The sequence below is a fragment of the Suricata suricatta genome, chromosome 9 (genome assembly GCF_006229205.1).
Source record: "Suricata suricatta isolate VVHF042 chromosome 9, meerkat_22Aug2017_6uvM2_HiC, whole genome shotgun sequence".
Lineage (NCBI taxonomy): Eukaryota > Metazoa > Chordata > Mammalia > Carnivora > Herpestidae > Suricata > Suricata suricatta.
In genome coordinates this window covers 36,994,217-37,009,370 of record NC_043708.1, presented here as the reverse complement: position 1 = coordinate 37,009,370, position 15,154 = coordinate 36,994,217, and the positions used below count along the sequence as shown (strand labels likewise).

The window sequence follows — 15,154 nt, the reverse complement described above, 5'->3', positions numbered from 1 at the left end:
AAAAGAGGTGGTGGTGATGGTGGAGGGCACTTGAGGGGAAGAGCACTGGGTGTTGTATGGAAAACAATTTGACAATAAAATATTATGGAGAAAAAAAATAAAACAAATAACTGTACACACCTAAGTCTATAGGCTCTTACATCTAAGCAAGGCTTTTTAGAATCTTTACACTTCTAGCATTTAGCACACAGCAGTTTCATCAAATGAAACCGTTGAACATAAAATTAATCTTAGTGGTCACTACCACATTTCTTTACCTTTGGGAAAATGATCAGCCTCTAACTATCCTACCATTAACTGCTGAAAGAATCGATTGTTGAAAGAATAGAGTCAATAACACTCTCTGGATTTCTTCACACTTTTGACATTGTATTGGGAGATACAGGCAAAAAGATAGTATCTTAAGATTTGCCTTGACCTTCTCCATCCAGCATTAAAGCAAGTGAATACTTTCCACAAAGCAAATGAAAATGAATTCCAAATGTTACTGCATTAGCCTTCACTTGTAGTTGTTAGTTGTGTCTCTGAGATATAAGGCAAGAGCCATGGGCCCTGCAGCTGCAATTGAAGTAGGGAGCTCTGGGGAGGCCATAGTAATGGCATCATCATGCAGAGCAGCTGTGAATGGACTGGCTCAGACAACTTGGCAGTGGGAAAGCCATTACAATGGAGAGCCAATTGATACGTCCTGGCAGCATCTCCAGAGCATGCATCAGGGACAGAAGATCAAAGGAGCACTAGCTCTTCTTTGGCACTCCAGCTGTGGAAATGAAGTCAATCCATTTTAGTTTTCATTGGCATGGGCCCAAGTCCCTTTCACAAGAGGTGTCTTCTTGTCAAGAGATTTTTAGCTAAGATGAGAGAGATGTGATATATATAACATTCATTCAGAATTAGTACAGAAGAATATTTATTTTGCTGTTTATGAGCTGAGTCTTTGAAATATTTGTTACATTTTTGCTTTATAGTTATGGCATTGGTAACAATGGAATTGTTGAACTGTAAGAATTTGACCCCCAAATGTTTTTTCTGAAACTGCTGTGATTTTTATCTACATTAACTTTCTATCATTATTCTGATGTCCATGCTTGGGGTCCTTCACTAGACTGTAAATTCCTTAGAACTTGGTCCATGTATTAATCATTCCTGTATCCTATCACCACTATATTAAGTGCTGTGACTGGCATATGCTAGAGTTGCAATAAATGTTTCACAATTAAGTTAGTAGAGATGTTAAACTTTGCCAAGGTTCTGGCATAGATTTGCCAGCAAAATAAAAGACTCTGGGGGATCTGTTGAAAAAATTCTTGGTGACTGTATTTTGGTCTGTTCCATGTTCAGAAATGTTTTAAATGTTGAGATTTTAAAGAAAATTGTGGAAAACTGATATTCATCAAACACCTGTCTTATTAATGATTCTTTAAAGACCCAAATGTTACATTATTGGTGTAAGAATGTAAGTGCTTCCTTCTACTTGACTGGCCAGTTTCTCTTAGTATCCTTGATCTTCAACATCTCCCTAACATGGAAATGTCATCCAAGGCTGAGCCGTTGGACTTCTCTCTCTTCCTAATCTCACCGTATCTCAAGGTTTTAAATAACATTCATATGCTAATCAGCCTACACTCTACTCATGAACTATCCAAGTACTTGAAGTACTTGCCTGCAACTCTACTTTGAGTCTAATGGACATCTCAAATCTCACATGTCCAAATCTAAATTTCTGATCTCCTCTCAAAATCTGGTACTTCCCACAATCTTGCCTGCCTCTAAATAGCAACTTCATCTTTCTAGTTTCTCAGGCCAGAAATCTTAGAGTCATCATTCACACCTTTCTCTCCTTTCCTACATATCTTCCATCAGCAAATCCTATTGGCTCTACAATAAAAATATATCTAGAATCAGACTGTTGCTTCCTACCATCACTGCTACCATGGTGATTTAAGCAACCATTATCTTTCCCTTGTGTTACTGAATTTATATCCTGATTACTCTATATCCAGCTTTCCTCTCTCATGGCCTGTTTTCAACACAGTGCTCAGTGTTCCTTTTAAAACTTAAGTCTCCATCTGATTTACAGTAAAGCCAGAGTCTTTTCAGTGGCTACATTGTCCTTAGTCATCTAGACCCTTGCCACCTCTGTGACTTACATTCCATGATTTCACCCCTCGTTTACTCTGTCCCAGAAACAGTGGGTCCCTCAGATATTCTTCTAAGACACCAGGTGCTGCTACTTCAGGGTTTCTGCATGAGCTGTTTCCGCTGCTTGGAAGGCCTGTCCTCCAGGCCCCTCCTCCAGCAGTGTTTGCTCCCTCATTTCACTCAGGTCTTTACTCACATGGCCCTTATTGGAGGCCTCCCTGACCACATGAATATAGGCTGTACCTCTTTTCTGTGAGGTATTTTTGTTCTTCATAGCACTCTTCACTCTTTGACCTGTTTTACTTATTTGTCTTCATGAGGGCAAGTTTTTTTTTTTTTTTTTAAATCCATTTCATTCACTGATATCTCCCCTGTATATAGAAGTGCTTGTCTTGTGGCGGTAAGAGATGAACATTTGTCAACTGAATGAATACCTTTTTTGTGTGTGTTTGGCATACCCTCTTTTCAAATAGTTTATTCTGACAGCATTCACAGATTGAGTGGTAGGATTTGGCATAAGATGCTTTTAGATTTGTAATAAGAGAAACAATAAGCTATTGAAATATAAGGATTGTTTTTTCTCCAGTTTTTATAAGTATTAAAAAGAAGTAAGCTAAAACTTTAACAGCAGAAGTAACACTGTAATATAAAGACTTTATTCTGAGGCTTATGTTTTAACAGACCATCAAGCTGAACTAGAATGTGTTTATTTCTTAAAAGAATCTAAGAACATGGGAAATACAAATAAATGAAGATATTTTATACCTTTATCTCATGAAAAAAATCAGTTCCATTTTCTGAATTATCACATTGGGTTGTGTCTGAAGACTTTGGTCTTTGGAGCCCTCTGGAGTCAAAGGTCAAACTGCTACCTTCCTATATAAGAAGGACCAATTACAGCCTAAGGAGGGTTTGTTCTCATCTGTAACAGGGGAATGCAGTATCTAGTCAAATGTGGGAACTCACACAAGACCAGGCATAGAGTTAGCCATGTAACAAGTTCTTTTTCTCAAATACTCTTCTCTTCCCCTCTTTTTCTTTTTCTTTCCTTTTGTCTCTTTCTGGTCTTTTTCAAATAGAATCTTGGAGAAGGTACTCCAGTCTTCCACATGTTCATTTCATGTGATACGTTTGTAAACACAGTGAGTCTGCCTTTGTTAGCTGGCAATGTAACCAATCAGGCAGTAGATGGAATAGAGTTTATGGAAATGCCCTCTCTGGTCTTCGGGAGGAGCATGCCAAGAAAAGGGGACATTAGCCTTTTTTCCTGGGGCCCTTGTTGAAGATGAGCTTCCAACTGCATCATTCCCAAGTACTCTCCAACACTGTATTCTAAATAGTAGTCTGATCATCCCTCAAAGGCTGTTATTGCAAAAAGTGCCTGAAACCTTGGAAACAGGATGCAGTGAAAACTAATAAAGGGAATATTTTTTAAATGAAGAAAACCTTTTACTTCTTTTACCCCTAACTTATTAGTTAGAGATACACTTGGATTAGCAGTTGATTTTATCTAGGTCATTTCATGAATCAGACTTAATGGTTCCTAAGGAAATTGGCCTGACAATCTTGGCATTTTTGTGTTGAATTCTGAAGATTTCTTTACTTTGTGATTCTTTATTTTAGCAGGCTGGAAGGAACTTTAGAGATTCTTAGAACTTTGAAACCCTCACTGCTGTCATTTTCTTAGTTTTTCCTTCTCTCCAGTAGATAGGTAGAAGTAAATTAACGTAAGACCTCATTCAAATTTACATATTTTTTCTCTGTCCCTATTACCTAATTTCTATTTTAGGAGATAGCTATTAAAAAAAAGAGTAGCTACAACCCTAGCACCTCTCTCTAAAATGAAAATGAAAATAAAAACACATCATTCTGGGGCAACTGGGTGGCTCAGTCGGTTAAGCGTCTTACTTCAGCTCAGGTTATGATCTCATGGTCCCCGAGTTTGAGTCTCATGTAGGGCTTTGTGCTGACAGCTTAGAGCCTGGAGCCTGCTTCAGATTCTGTATCTCCCTCTCTCTCGGCCCCTCCCCTGTTTGTGCGTTCTCTCTCTCTTTCTCTCTCTCTCTCTCTCTCCCCCTCCCTCTCTGTCAAAAATAAATAAACATTAAAAAGAATTTTTAAAAACCCACCTCATTCTATTCTTCTTTAGAGAGCTCGGAAATATACCTATAAATCTGCCAAGAAAATGTTGAATTGAATTTGAAGAGTGTACTTTCAATGCTTTCCACACTTTATAAGGGGGAGGGGGGAAGGAAGTAATTGAGATTCCATTTCATCTCCCAGAAGCTTCTATGTTTTTATTTCCCCCTCCACAATTCATTTTCACCAACCAGCATCCCTGGCTCTCAGCAGGAACCTCAGACCCCAGCCTCCCAGGCAATGGGCTCATCCACCCTGAACGATTCTTTGTTCAAGCACATGGAGTGTCTGCAAAATTTAGCTAAAATTCCCAGTGAGCACCAAGAGCCTCCCAGGATTAAGCTGGACATCACTAAGTGAGCTGGGAGTTTGGTCCTGATAGGTTCAGCAGCTAAGAGGGCCATCATGCTGATGAGGGAAACCCATATCCCCAGAGCCTGTGTGTGTAGCTTGCATCTTTTGGCAGTGAGCCCAGGTGTGGAAATTCACATGGTCGTGGCCAACATGGGTTTTTACTGGAAACTCTAGTCCAGAGTTCTCAGGCTATAGGTGATAGGAGAAAAAAGAAAAGCTGTGAAGGTTCACACTCTTGAGAAGTAGTATTTATTCTTTTTTGGAGTGTGAACCATTTTTATTTTTTATTTATTTTTAATTTTTGTAACATTTATGTATCTTTGAAGTCGGGGGAGGGGGGGGGAGAATGAATGGGAGAGAGCCAGAAAGGGGAGACAGAGGATCCGAAGCAGGCTCTGTGCAGTGAGCATAGAGCCCAATAGGGGCTGAGGGTCTCCAACTCAGAAACAGTGAGATCATGACCTGAGCCCAAATGAAGAGTTTGCGGCATAACCAAGTGAGCCACGGAGGCACCCGATTTCTAAAAACTTGTCTACTGAAAGCCCACACAAATGCCTTTCTTGTGGTTTTATTCACTGCTGGGGGTTTTCTTCTTAAGTCATCCCCTCCTAAGAACTCATCCTGTGTCATAACTATTATGCTTTTTTCATGTTTTGCAAATACTTTTCCAAATATGCTTTTATACAATGTCTGTTGGTCATTTTGGGGGAGATGATTGTTCATTGTTTTTGTGTTCAGTACCAACAAGAGGCAAGAATCAAATCCCGAATCAGTTTTATGTAAAGTGCTGTCTTCTAAGGTATCATTCTGAGGCAGGAAGTTGCCATGGCATTTCACCATCTGGATTTGAATTCTGGTCCAACCATTTATTTCTTGTGTGACACTGGGCCTCAGTTTTCCAATCTGTGTTACCTCCTAAATGTATTTTGTGGGTGCTGTGTGCAAAGCACTTACAGTGGTACTTGATGTAGAGTAAGTTCTTAATAAACATTAACCATTTGAAGTTCTGTCTGCTGAATATTCACCTACATTTTCTTTTACCCTTTTTGTCCATAGTTGATGGGAAGGAGGTTGTTTTATATTTAACTTTGTGATCCCTTAGGAGTTCATTTTGGTATATAATAAAAGGTGAAGTTCTAACTTGAGGCTTTTCTGATGGGTCATATTTATCAAACTATAATTTGTTGAGCAATTTCTTCCTTCCCTGTTGATTTTTGGTTTTGTTTTTCTTTAGGTTTATTTATTTTGAGAGAGAGAGAGAGAGAGAGAGAGAGCGAGAGAGAGAGAGAGAGTGTGTGTGTGTGTTCACAAGCAGGGTAGGGGCAGAGAAAGCAGGGAGAGAGAGTCCCAAGCTGGCTCTGCACTGAGAGTGCAGAGCTCAATGTGGGGCTCATGGCCTGAGCTGAAATCAAGAGTCAGATGCTTGACCAGCTGAGCTTCCCAGGTGCCCCTGCGGATATCTGTAAAGCTGTAGAACTCCCTTTGTCATTTATCACATTCTTCTGTCCATTAATTTGTTTCAGGGACACCTTATCTAGTCCATTAGCTGTTTGTTGACTCTTATTCTAGTATTTAGGATTTGAATTTTTTTAAAGAGTTTTCCTCTTTTTATTTACTCTTTATTTAAAATATGACTCATATCCAATGAGGTGCATGAATCCTGAAGGATGTTTATGTTTCCACTCTTGTAATTGCCATACACATCAAGTTAGAGACCCCAGACAGCTCCCTAAGGCAACCACTGTCGTTACATCTATCACCATTGATTAAGGATATCTATGTCTATTTCTACTTTGTTTAGGGATAGGACAGGAGATAAAATTTATTATATGCTATTCTGCATCTACTGAAATAACTACATGATTTTTTCCCTCCTTTATTCATTATTGGGTAGATTATGTTGGTTGATTTTCAAATGTTAAACTAACTTTGCATGTTTTGAATAAATCCTACCTGGTTATGATATATAATTTTTAAATATCAAGGGATTTGAATTTCAAGTATCTTGGTTATGGTTTCTATTCGTGAAAAATATAGGCCTAACATTTTCCTTTCTTGTAATGTCCTTTTTAGGTTTTAGTTTCAGATTTATACCTGTCTCATCGCATGATTTGGGCAATGTTTACCTCTTTTTTCTTGTCTCTTATTATGCAAGTTTGGTATGATTTCCTCTTTAGAGTTAGTCAGATTTCACCAGTGAAGCCATGTGGGGCTGGAGTCTCTTTATAAAAAGGAATAAAAGACTTGATTAAATTTCTTTAATAATGAACCTTACAGATTTTCATCTTCTGGGGCATCTTTTCTAACATAAAATGTTTTTTTCTTTTTCTTAGTTTAAATTTTAGTTAATATTTTGGTTTCAGGAGTAGAATTTAGTGCTCATCACTTACATACAACATCCAGTGCTCATTGCAATAAGTGCCCTCCTTAGTACCCATCACCAAATTTCCATCAACTTTCAGTTTTTTCTCTTTCTTTAAGAGTCTCTTATGGTTTATTTCCCTCTCCCTCACTCCACACCACCATATGTTCATCTGTTTTGTTTCTTAAATTCCACATATGAGTAAAATCATATGGTATTTGTCTTTCTCTGATTGATTTATTTCACTTAGCATAATACATCCTAACTCCATCCACATCATTGCAAATGGCAAGATTTTATTCCTTTTGGTGGCTAAGTAATATTCCATTGTATAGATATACCACATCTTCTTAATCCATTCATTAGTCGAACATTTGGCCTCTCTCCATGGTTTGGCTATTGTTGATAATGCTGCTATAAACATTGATGTACATGTATCCTTTTGAATATATTTTTGTATCCTTTGGGTAGATACATAGCAGTGCAGTTGCTGGGTCATAGTGCAGTTGCTGGGTCATAGGGTAGTTCTATTTTTAACTTTTTGAGGAACCTCCATACTGTTTTCCAGAGTGGCTGCACCAGTTTGCATTCTCACCAACAGTGCAAGAGGGTTCCCTTTTCTCTGCATCCTTGCCAACACCTGTTGTTTTTTGTGTTGTTAATTTTAGTCATTCTGACAGGTATGAGGTAGTATCTCATCATGGTTTTGATTTGTACATCCCTGATGAAGAGTGATTATATAACTTTATATATATATATAAAGTTATGCTTCTTTAAAAACACTATGTCAGCTACTTCTTACAGGTTTAATATGTTCTATTTTCCTTCTAATTAAGCTCAATATATTTTCCAATTTGATCTAAAATGTCTTCCTGGTTATCTTTCTTTTGTGGATTTCTAGTTTAATTGCCCTGTAGTTAGAGAACATACCCTTGTGATTTCAATCCTTTGACACTGGAAAATTTGTGATGTTTTCTTTATGGCACAGCATATAGTCCATTTTTTTTTGGATATAGTCCATTTTTTGTAAATATCTCATGTAAATGTGAAAAGAATGCATATAATGAAGGTGTGTGTATTTTTATGTAAAATATACTTTTGATCCTATATTAGGGTGATTTGTTTAGTCACATTCTATTTTTATACACTTTTATTTATTTTCAGTTCTATCAGTTTTAGAAGAATGTGAAAATCATGAAATAAAATTGCAGATCTTTTTTTCTTTATATAGTTTAAGGTTATTTAGGGTTGTTATATCTTTTTATTAAATTGACCATTTTATCATGGAATATTGTTTATTGACTACTTCTTGCCTTAAAGTGTTTACTCTGTCTGATATTAGTACAACTGTACCATATTATTTTTGGTTATTTACTTGCTACATCTTTTTTTTTCCAGTTTTATCAGATTTAAAGTGGGCCTCTTAAAATATATATAGTTGGGTTTCCTTTAGACTATCTAGTATGATATTTATATTTAAAATGGAGTATTCCGTCCATTTACATTTCATGGTTATTGATACAGTTGGATTTAAGCCCTCTTCCTCTTTGTTTTCTGTATTCATCCTATCTGTTCTTTGTTTCATTATTTTTTTCCTTGCCTTTTGATTAGTCAAACACTTGAATTAGTCTAGTTTTCTTTAACCTTTTTAGTTATATATTCTTTTATTCTCTAGGTGGTTACCCTAGAGATTATAATACTTAACATTGACTTTATAAAGTGCACTCTAAATGAATACTTTTATCACTTCCTGAAAAATGCCAAAACTTTGTAACATTTTAATTTCACGTATGCCCACCTTTGTACTTTGAGTTTCTGTTGTTATATCTTTTACTTCTACAAATATTTTAAATCCCTAAGATATTGTAATTCATTTTGTTTTGCAAAGTATCATTTAAATGTCTTTCTCAGACTGACTTATTTTGCTTAGCATAATACACTCTAGCTCCATCCATGTTGTCACATGTAGTGTGTCATGCTCAGTGAAATAAGTGAGGGAGAGATAGATAAATACCATATGATTTCATTCATATATGGAATTTAAGAAACAAAACAGATGAACATAGGGGATGAAAAAAAGAGGCAAACCATAAGAGACTTTTAACTATAGAGAACAAACTGAAGGTTGATGGAAGGAGGTAGGTGGGGGATGGGCTAGAGGGGTGTTGGGCATTAAGGAGGGCACTTTTGATTGGCACCGAGTGTTATGTGTAAGTGATGAATCACTGTATTCTACTCCTCAAACTAATATTATAATGTATATTAACTAACTAGAATATAAATAAAAAATTGATGTAAAAGAACCATCAGAATGAAATAACAGTATCTAGGTTTATTAATATGGGTACAATTTTAAATAATTTGTTGTTAAACACATGTCAAATGACTCATAAAAAGTATAATTTAAATGTTCATGTATTGCATAAGGACCTTCTAATCATATGTTCCTATTTGCTTCCTTCTATCATTCATCGTCATTATACTTTAACATATATTCTGAATACTGAAGATATTATTATTTTTGCCTTAGACATTTATCGTTTAAAAAATTAGAAATAAGGAAATGAATTTTTAAATTTCCCTTCATATATGTCACTTCCAGTACTCTTCATTTCTTTATATAGGTTCAAGTTTCTATCTGTGTTAATAGTTCTTCACTTTGAAGAACTCAGTCTTTAGTACAGGTGTGCAGTAAATGATTTCTCTGAATTTGTCTGAAAATGTCTGTATTTCTATTTCATGTTTGGTAGCTATTTTCATTGTTTGGTAGTTTTTTTTTTTCTCTCTCAGCACTTAGATGCCATTCCAGTTGTCTATGGCTACATAGTTTTTAACAAAGAATCTGTCAAAATTTTTATATCTATTCCCCCATATATAATGTATCCCTTTCTCTCTAAGCATTGGCAAGAAATTTATTTAACTTTGTTTTTTTATCTGTTTGAATATCAGATGTGTGTGTGTGTGTGTGTGTGTGTGTGTGTGTGCGTGTGTGTATGCATGTGTATGTGTTTCATTTATCTGGATCTGTATTTTTAACCTTCTTGAATCAGTGTGTGGCTGTCTCTCGTGCCCTAGGAGAGATAGAAAGGAAGAATCTCTGTGGACCTTTGCAACAGTGGCAGCTCTTTCCTGCCAACAAGATTGCACCAAGAAAGAGGGTTTCTCTAGTTTCTCCCTCTGCCTCCAGTCTTTCTTATAGGACTTGATGAGGATCGCTGAGAAGGGCCTCTGAGTGGGTGTAAATATCTTTTGTGTCTGCAACTTCTAGAGGTTGTAGGCTCCCAAAGTAACTCATACTTGGTTTTTAGCAATTTGGTAAAAGTTTTAGCTGAATTATTCATAATGGTTTGATTGAGGGTTCAAATTCTATCCCAGGTAAGCAAGTTTTGGTGTGTTTAATCTTTTTGGAGGTTCCTATCTTTCCTTAGTTAGTTGGATTAGTTGGTTGTTCTGAAGGGTAAGCTCTCTCTAATGGATTCAAGAAAAGTTGTAATTTTGCATCTGTTTTTTGTTTGCTTGTTTGTTTTGCAGGAGTAGGGGAGAATCTATTCTAGTGGAAAGAATATTATAGTTATTGTCAAAGAGGCAAAATTTATTCATCAATTCCTTTGTTTTTAATTCCTTCTCCATTTCCACAATTCCATTTAGGATCATTTTGCCATTAGCTTTAAGAATTCCATTTAGTATTTATTACAGTGCCAGTTCACTGGTCATGATTTTCTCAGAATTTATTTGAAATGTATTTTTCTTTATTTTTGAAGTTTATTTTCATTGGGTATGAAACTCTAAATTGATGTTTCTTTTTATTTTAGTACTTTAAATATGTCATTCTATTGTCAGCTTTCAATGTTTTTTTTTTTTCAATATTTAGACTTTAGGGACACCTGGCTGGCTCATTTGGTACAGCATATGACTCATGATCTCAGGGTTTTAAGTTTGTGCACCCAGCCTTATTTATTAATGTTTCTCCTTTGAAGCTAATATGTTTTTCTGACTGCTTTTATGAGTGTATTTGCAATTTTATCTTGATATACTTAGCTGTGGTTTGCTTTTTATTTATTCTGCTTAGTGTATAGAAGCCTTCTTGAATATGTGTTTGATGTCTTTCATCCATTTTGGAGTTTTTTGAGAATTGTTTCTTCATATAATGTTTCTGCCATATTTTTCTTCTTCTAGGGTTTCAATTACATGTATATACATACATACACATATAATGCATATACTCTGTGTGTGTGTATATATGTGTATATACACTATTTAGACTTTTATTTTGTATTTCCAATCGATTTCTCTATGTGCTTCAATATAGGTATTTTCAGTTCACCTCTATTTTGCTTTGTCCAGTCTGCTATTGAGCTCATCAGTTGAGTTCTTATTTCCAGTTCAAATTCAAGTGGTAGATTTCCCATTTGACTCACTTTTTTTTCCAAGAATTTTTAAAAGTGTATTTTGAGTAAGAGAGAGAGAGAAAGAAAGAGAGAGAGAGAGCAAGCAGGGGAGGGACAGAGAGAGAGGGAGACAGAGAAATCCCAAGCAGGCTCTGTACTGCTAGTGCAAAGCCAACATAGGGCTTGAACTCACAATGAGATCATGACTTGAGGCAAAATCAAGATTTGGATGCGTAACTGATTGAGCCACCGAGGCACCCTCCCATTTGACTCATTTTTTAAAGAAACAGATTTCAGGTCTCGGTCTAAATATTTAACTTTCATATTCTGAGGCATATTAACCTTAAAACTGTTAAGGTTCTTGTTTGATCATTCCATGATCAGAATCACTTATGGTTCTATGGACTGATTTTCTCTTTGGTTTGGTGTCACTTGGTTTTGTAAGTTATATTTTAGTAAGCCAGATAGTAACTGAATACTAACATTATGGATCCAAAATTATAGAGGCTCTGGATAATTTTTTTTCTTCCAAAAAAGGCAAATTTTTCTGCTGGCAGGCAGCTAGAGCACTGGTGAATCACCTTGATATTTGTAAGAGTTTATCTTTAGGCATTGGGAGGCAGGTTTTTCAGTCTTTACTTCTTGGAATGTTTCTTATTCCTAATCTGTACTACCTCTAAGGTTTCACTAAAAAGAGTGTTTATCAAGTTTACTCTGCCTTCATGGAGCTTGATCTCTGACCTCTATCTCTCCTAAAACATGAAGCTGATAAAAATCTATGTCTAGGTTTTTTAGCCTCCCAACTACAAGCTTTCTTAAGTGCATGTACAGCTTAGAAATTGGACAATAAGTTGAGGGAAATTTTTTCTCTCAGATTCTTCCCAGGCTAGTTTCTCCCTGGGATTTTACCCCAGAGCCCCTGCTGCTTTTGGCTCCTCTAAATCTTGACCTTTTTCTCTTTCCTAGTTCCTTATCCTGGGGTTTTGAAAAATACTCTCAAGGAGGTAGTAGAGTTGAATGCATAGTTTACCTTCAATGCTTCCTTACTTTCGAGAATCATAGACCTTAATCCTACTTATGTTGGTTGTTCTTGACGAACTTCAAACATTTGTTCAAACAGTTGTTTTATGTGCATATTTGTTCAACTTTTGTAGATGGTTTTTGATTAGCAAACTATTCCTTTCCCTTAAGTCACTGTGTGTAGGGGGCAGCCACTCTACTGACTCATGTTTTTCCCATAAGGAAGTATATTTCAAACTGTATTAGAATTACTCATTATTTCCTCTTTCTCTCACTAGCTCTGTGAGAGCTCTGTGGAGGCGCAGGCATCCTATCTGCCTTGTTTCCTACTATACCACCAGAACTAGCACACAGCCTGGCTTGTTATAAGTGCTCAGATAAAACTTCAAGAACAAATAATCTTTTTTCCTTCTAAGAATGTATTAGGTTTTTCCTTTAGGACCAATTATATGATCAATTACAAGTACTTTATTGACACTTGAAAATAAGATGTCTTCTCTGCTTTTGGGGCATGGTGTTTGATGTATGTGAAGTTACTAATTATATTCATAGCTTTGACTGCTTTTTGCTTACTTGATCTGTTAAAGAGTGGGAAGTGTTTCTAATATGTATATTAAAATATCTTTTACTTAAATGCTGTAGGTCCTCCACAGCATTGATCATAATGGTGATTTCTTCATTGTAGGTTTCCTCTTTTATCATTTATAAAACTATCTTCTCTGTCCACTTAATGCTCTTTGCCCCAAACTCCTCTTTTTCTGAAATTAACCTGTAACTTATTTCATTAAAAAGTTTGTGAGGAAAAATGGGGAAAGTTCCCCGAGAGTATGTTGAGCACTTTTCCTGTTTTCTCTTCTGGTATCTGGAACTTTATCCAAAATATGCAGTACACGGCTTCATATCCCAACTCCTACATGGCCATGTTGCATCTCTGAAAGCAGTTTTTTTTCTAGAATGAACACGGACCTAATGGTATCAATGTAGAACCAGGGAAGAGAAATGATTCTAGTTACCTCAAAAGAACAGCCCAGCTTGTCCAGTTTCATAGTATTTTTCTAGTAACAGAAGACCATAAGGGAGGGGAAGAGGAAAAAGAAGTTACAGACAGAGAGGGAGGCAAATCATAAGAGATTCTTAAGTACAGAGAACAAACTGAGGGTTATAGGGGGCAGGGGAGAAGGGAAAATGGGTGATGGGCATTGAGGAGGGCATTTATTGGGATGAGCACTGAGTGTTGTATGTAAACAATGAATCACAGGAATCGACCCCCAAAACCAACAGCATACTGTGTATACTGTATGTTAGCTAACTTGACAATAAATTATATTAAAAATATATATTTAAATAATAAAAGATCTAGAGCCCAGGAAAGGGGACTGTTATCTGAACTAGAGAGAGAACTTCTTTTCTGGTTTGTGGTTCTAGACCTGATTTTCCTAAGGGTACATGACAGGGATGTGTAGGAGAGCTTTTATAGCCAGAGACCCCTCTGATTGGTTGATTCTGATATCTTGTTGCTTGTTAAAAATGTTTAAAATCTTTCTTTCACTATAATATTCTGCTTTTTTAGTTTGAAGCATGAGTTTGCCGTCACAGTATTTCAATCTGGTCTTACATGTACTGAATTAATACTCTCAGAAGTAACAGTTCACTGATCACTGTCTTTTGGTTCCTGCAGTGTCATGACCTTGCATGTTGGATGTTATGTTGGGAATTCAACTCTCCATGACCTTCCCCTTGAATCAGACTTGGATACCTGATTGGAAACACAACTCAGAAGTCTCAAGACAGCCATGTTTGAGTCTTCTATTCCTTCTGTTACTTCCCCCAAACCGCAGAAAAAGAACCTTTGTATTTCAGAGGGAGTTTTATACTTTGTGTAGTCAGCACATCCCTGAAAAGTTGCTTATTTTTTTTTAATGTTTTATTTATTTTTGATACAGAGAGAGAGACAGAGCATGAGAGGGGGAGGGGCAGAGAGAGAAGGAGACACAGAACCGAAAGCAGACTCCAGGCTCTAAGCTAGCTGTCTGCACAGAGCCTGACGTGGGGCTCGAACCCATGAACGTGAGATCTGACCTGAGCTGAAGCCGGAGACTTAACCGACTGAGCCACCCAGGCACCCCAAAAGTTGCTTATTTTTATTGCAGACTTCCTCGCTGCTGGGGGTGTAAAATGTGCAATATGATCCCTTAGGTAGGAGAAATCTCTGAGGTTTTTTTTTTTTACACTGAAAAATGTTGTTGTATGTATTTTCCTTGTCACTGAAAGCCTTGATGTTCCATATGAACCTCTTTTTGTTCAGAGACCAGGCCTGTGCTGTTTCTCTCCTGACAGAGGTTTGGAAGGTAGAATTTGCTCCATCATGGGGCACCTGGGTGGCTCATTCAGTTAAGTTTCCAATTCTTGGTTTCAGCTCAGGTCATGATCTCATGGTTTGTGAGACTGAACCCCATGTTGGGCTCTGTGCTAACAGCAGAGAGCCTGCTTGGGATTCTTTCCTTATTTTCTCTCTCTCTCTCTCTCTCTCTCCCCCCCCCCCCAAATAAATATATAAAATTAAAAAAAAAAAAAGAATTTACTCATTCGGGTTGTGCCACCATGCCATACCCTAAATAGTCATTTGTTTGGCCTCTGCCTTCAATTGGTTGTCTTGAAACTGTTTGACCAGAGTCTCAAATAAGTGGATTATACACTTATTAGACAGGTGATGATGGCGATTAAATAGATATTATCTCCCGAAAGCTCA

General features: G+C 36.7%; 1 protein-coding gene across 3 annotated transcripts in view; it reads left to right on the top strand.

Moving 5' to 3' along the window:
- Positions 1–15,154, top strand: part of SYT16 (synaptotagmin 16) — a 256,291-nt gene that overhangs the window by 184,097 nt on the left and 57,040 nt on the right. The gene's annotated exons all lie outside the window — the stretch shown is intronic.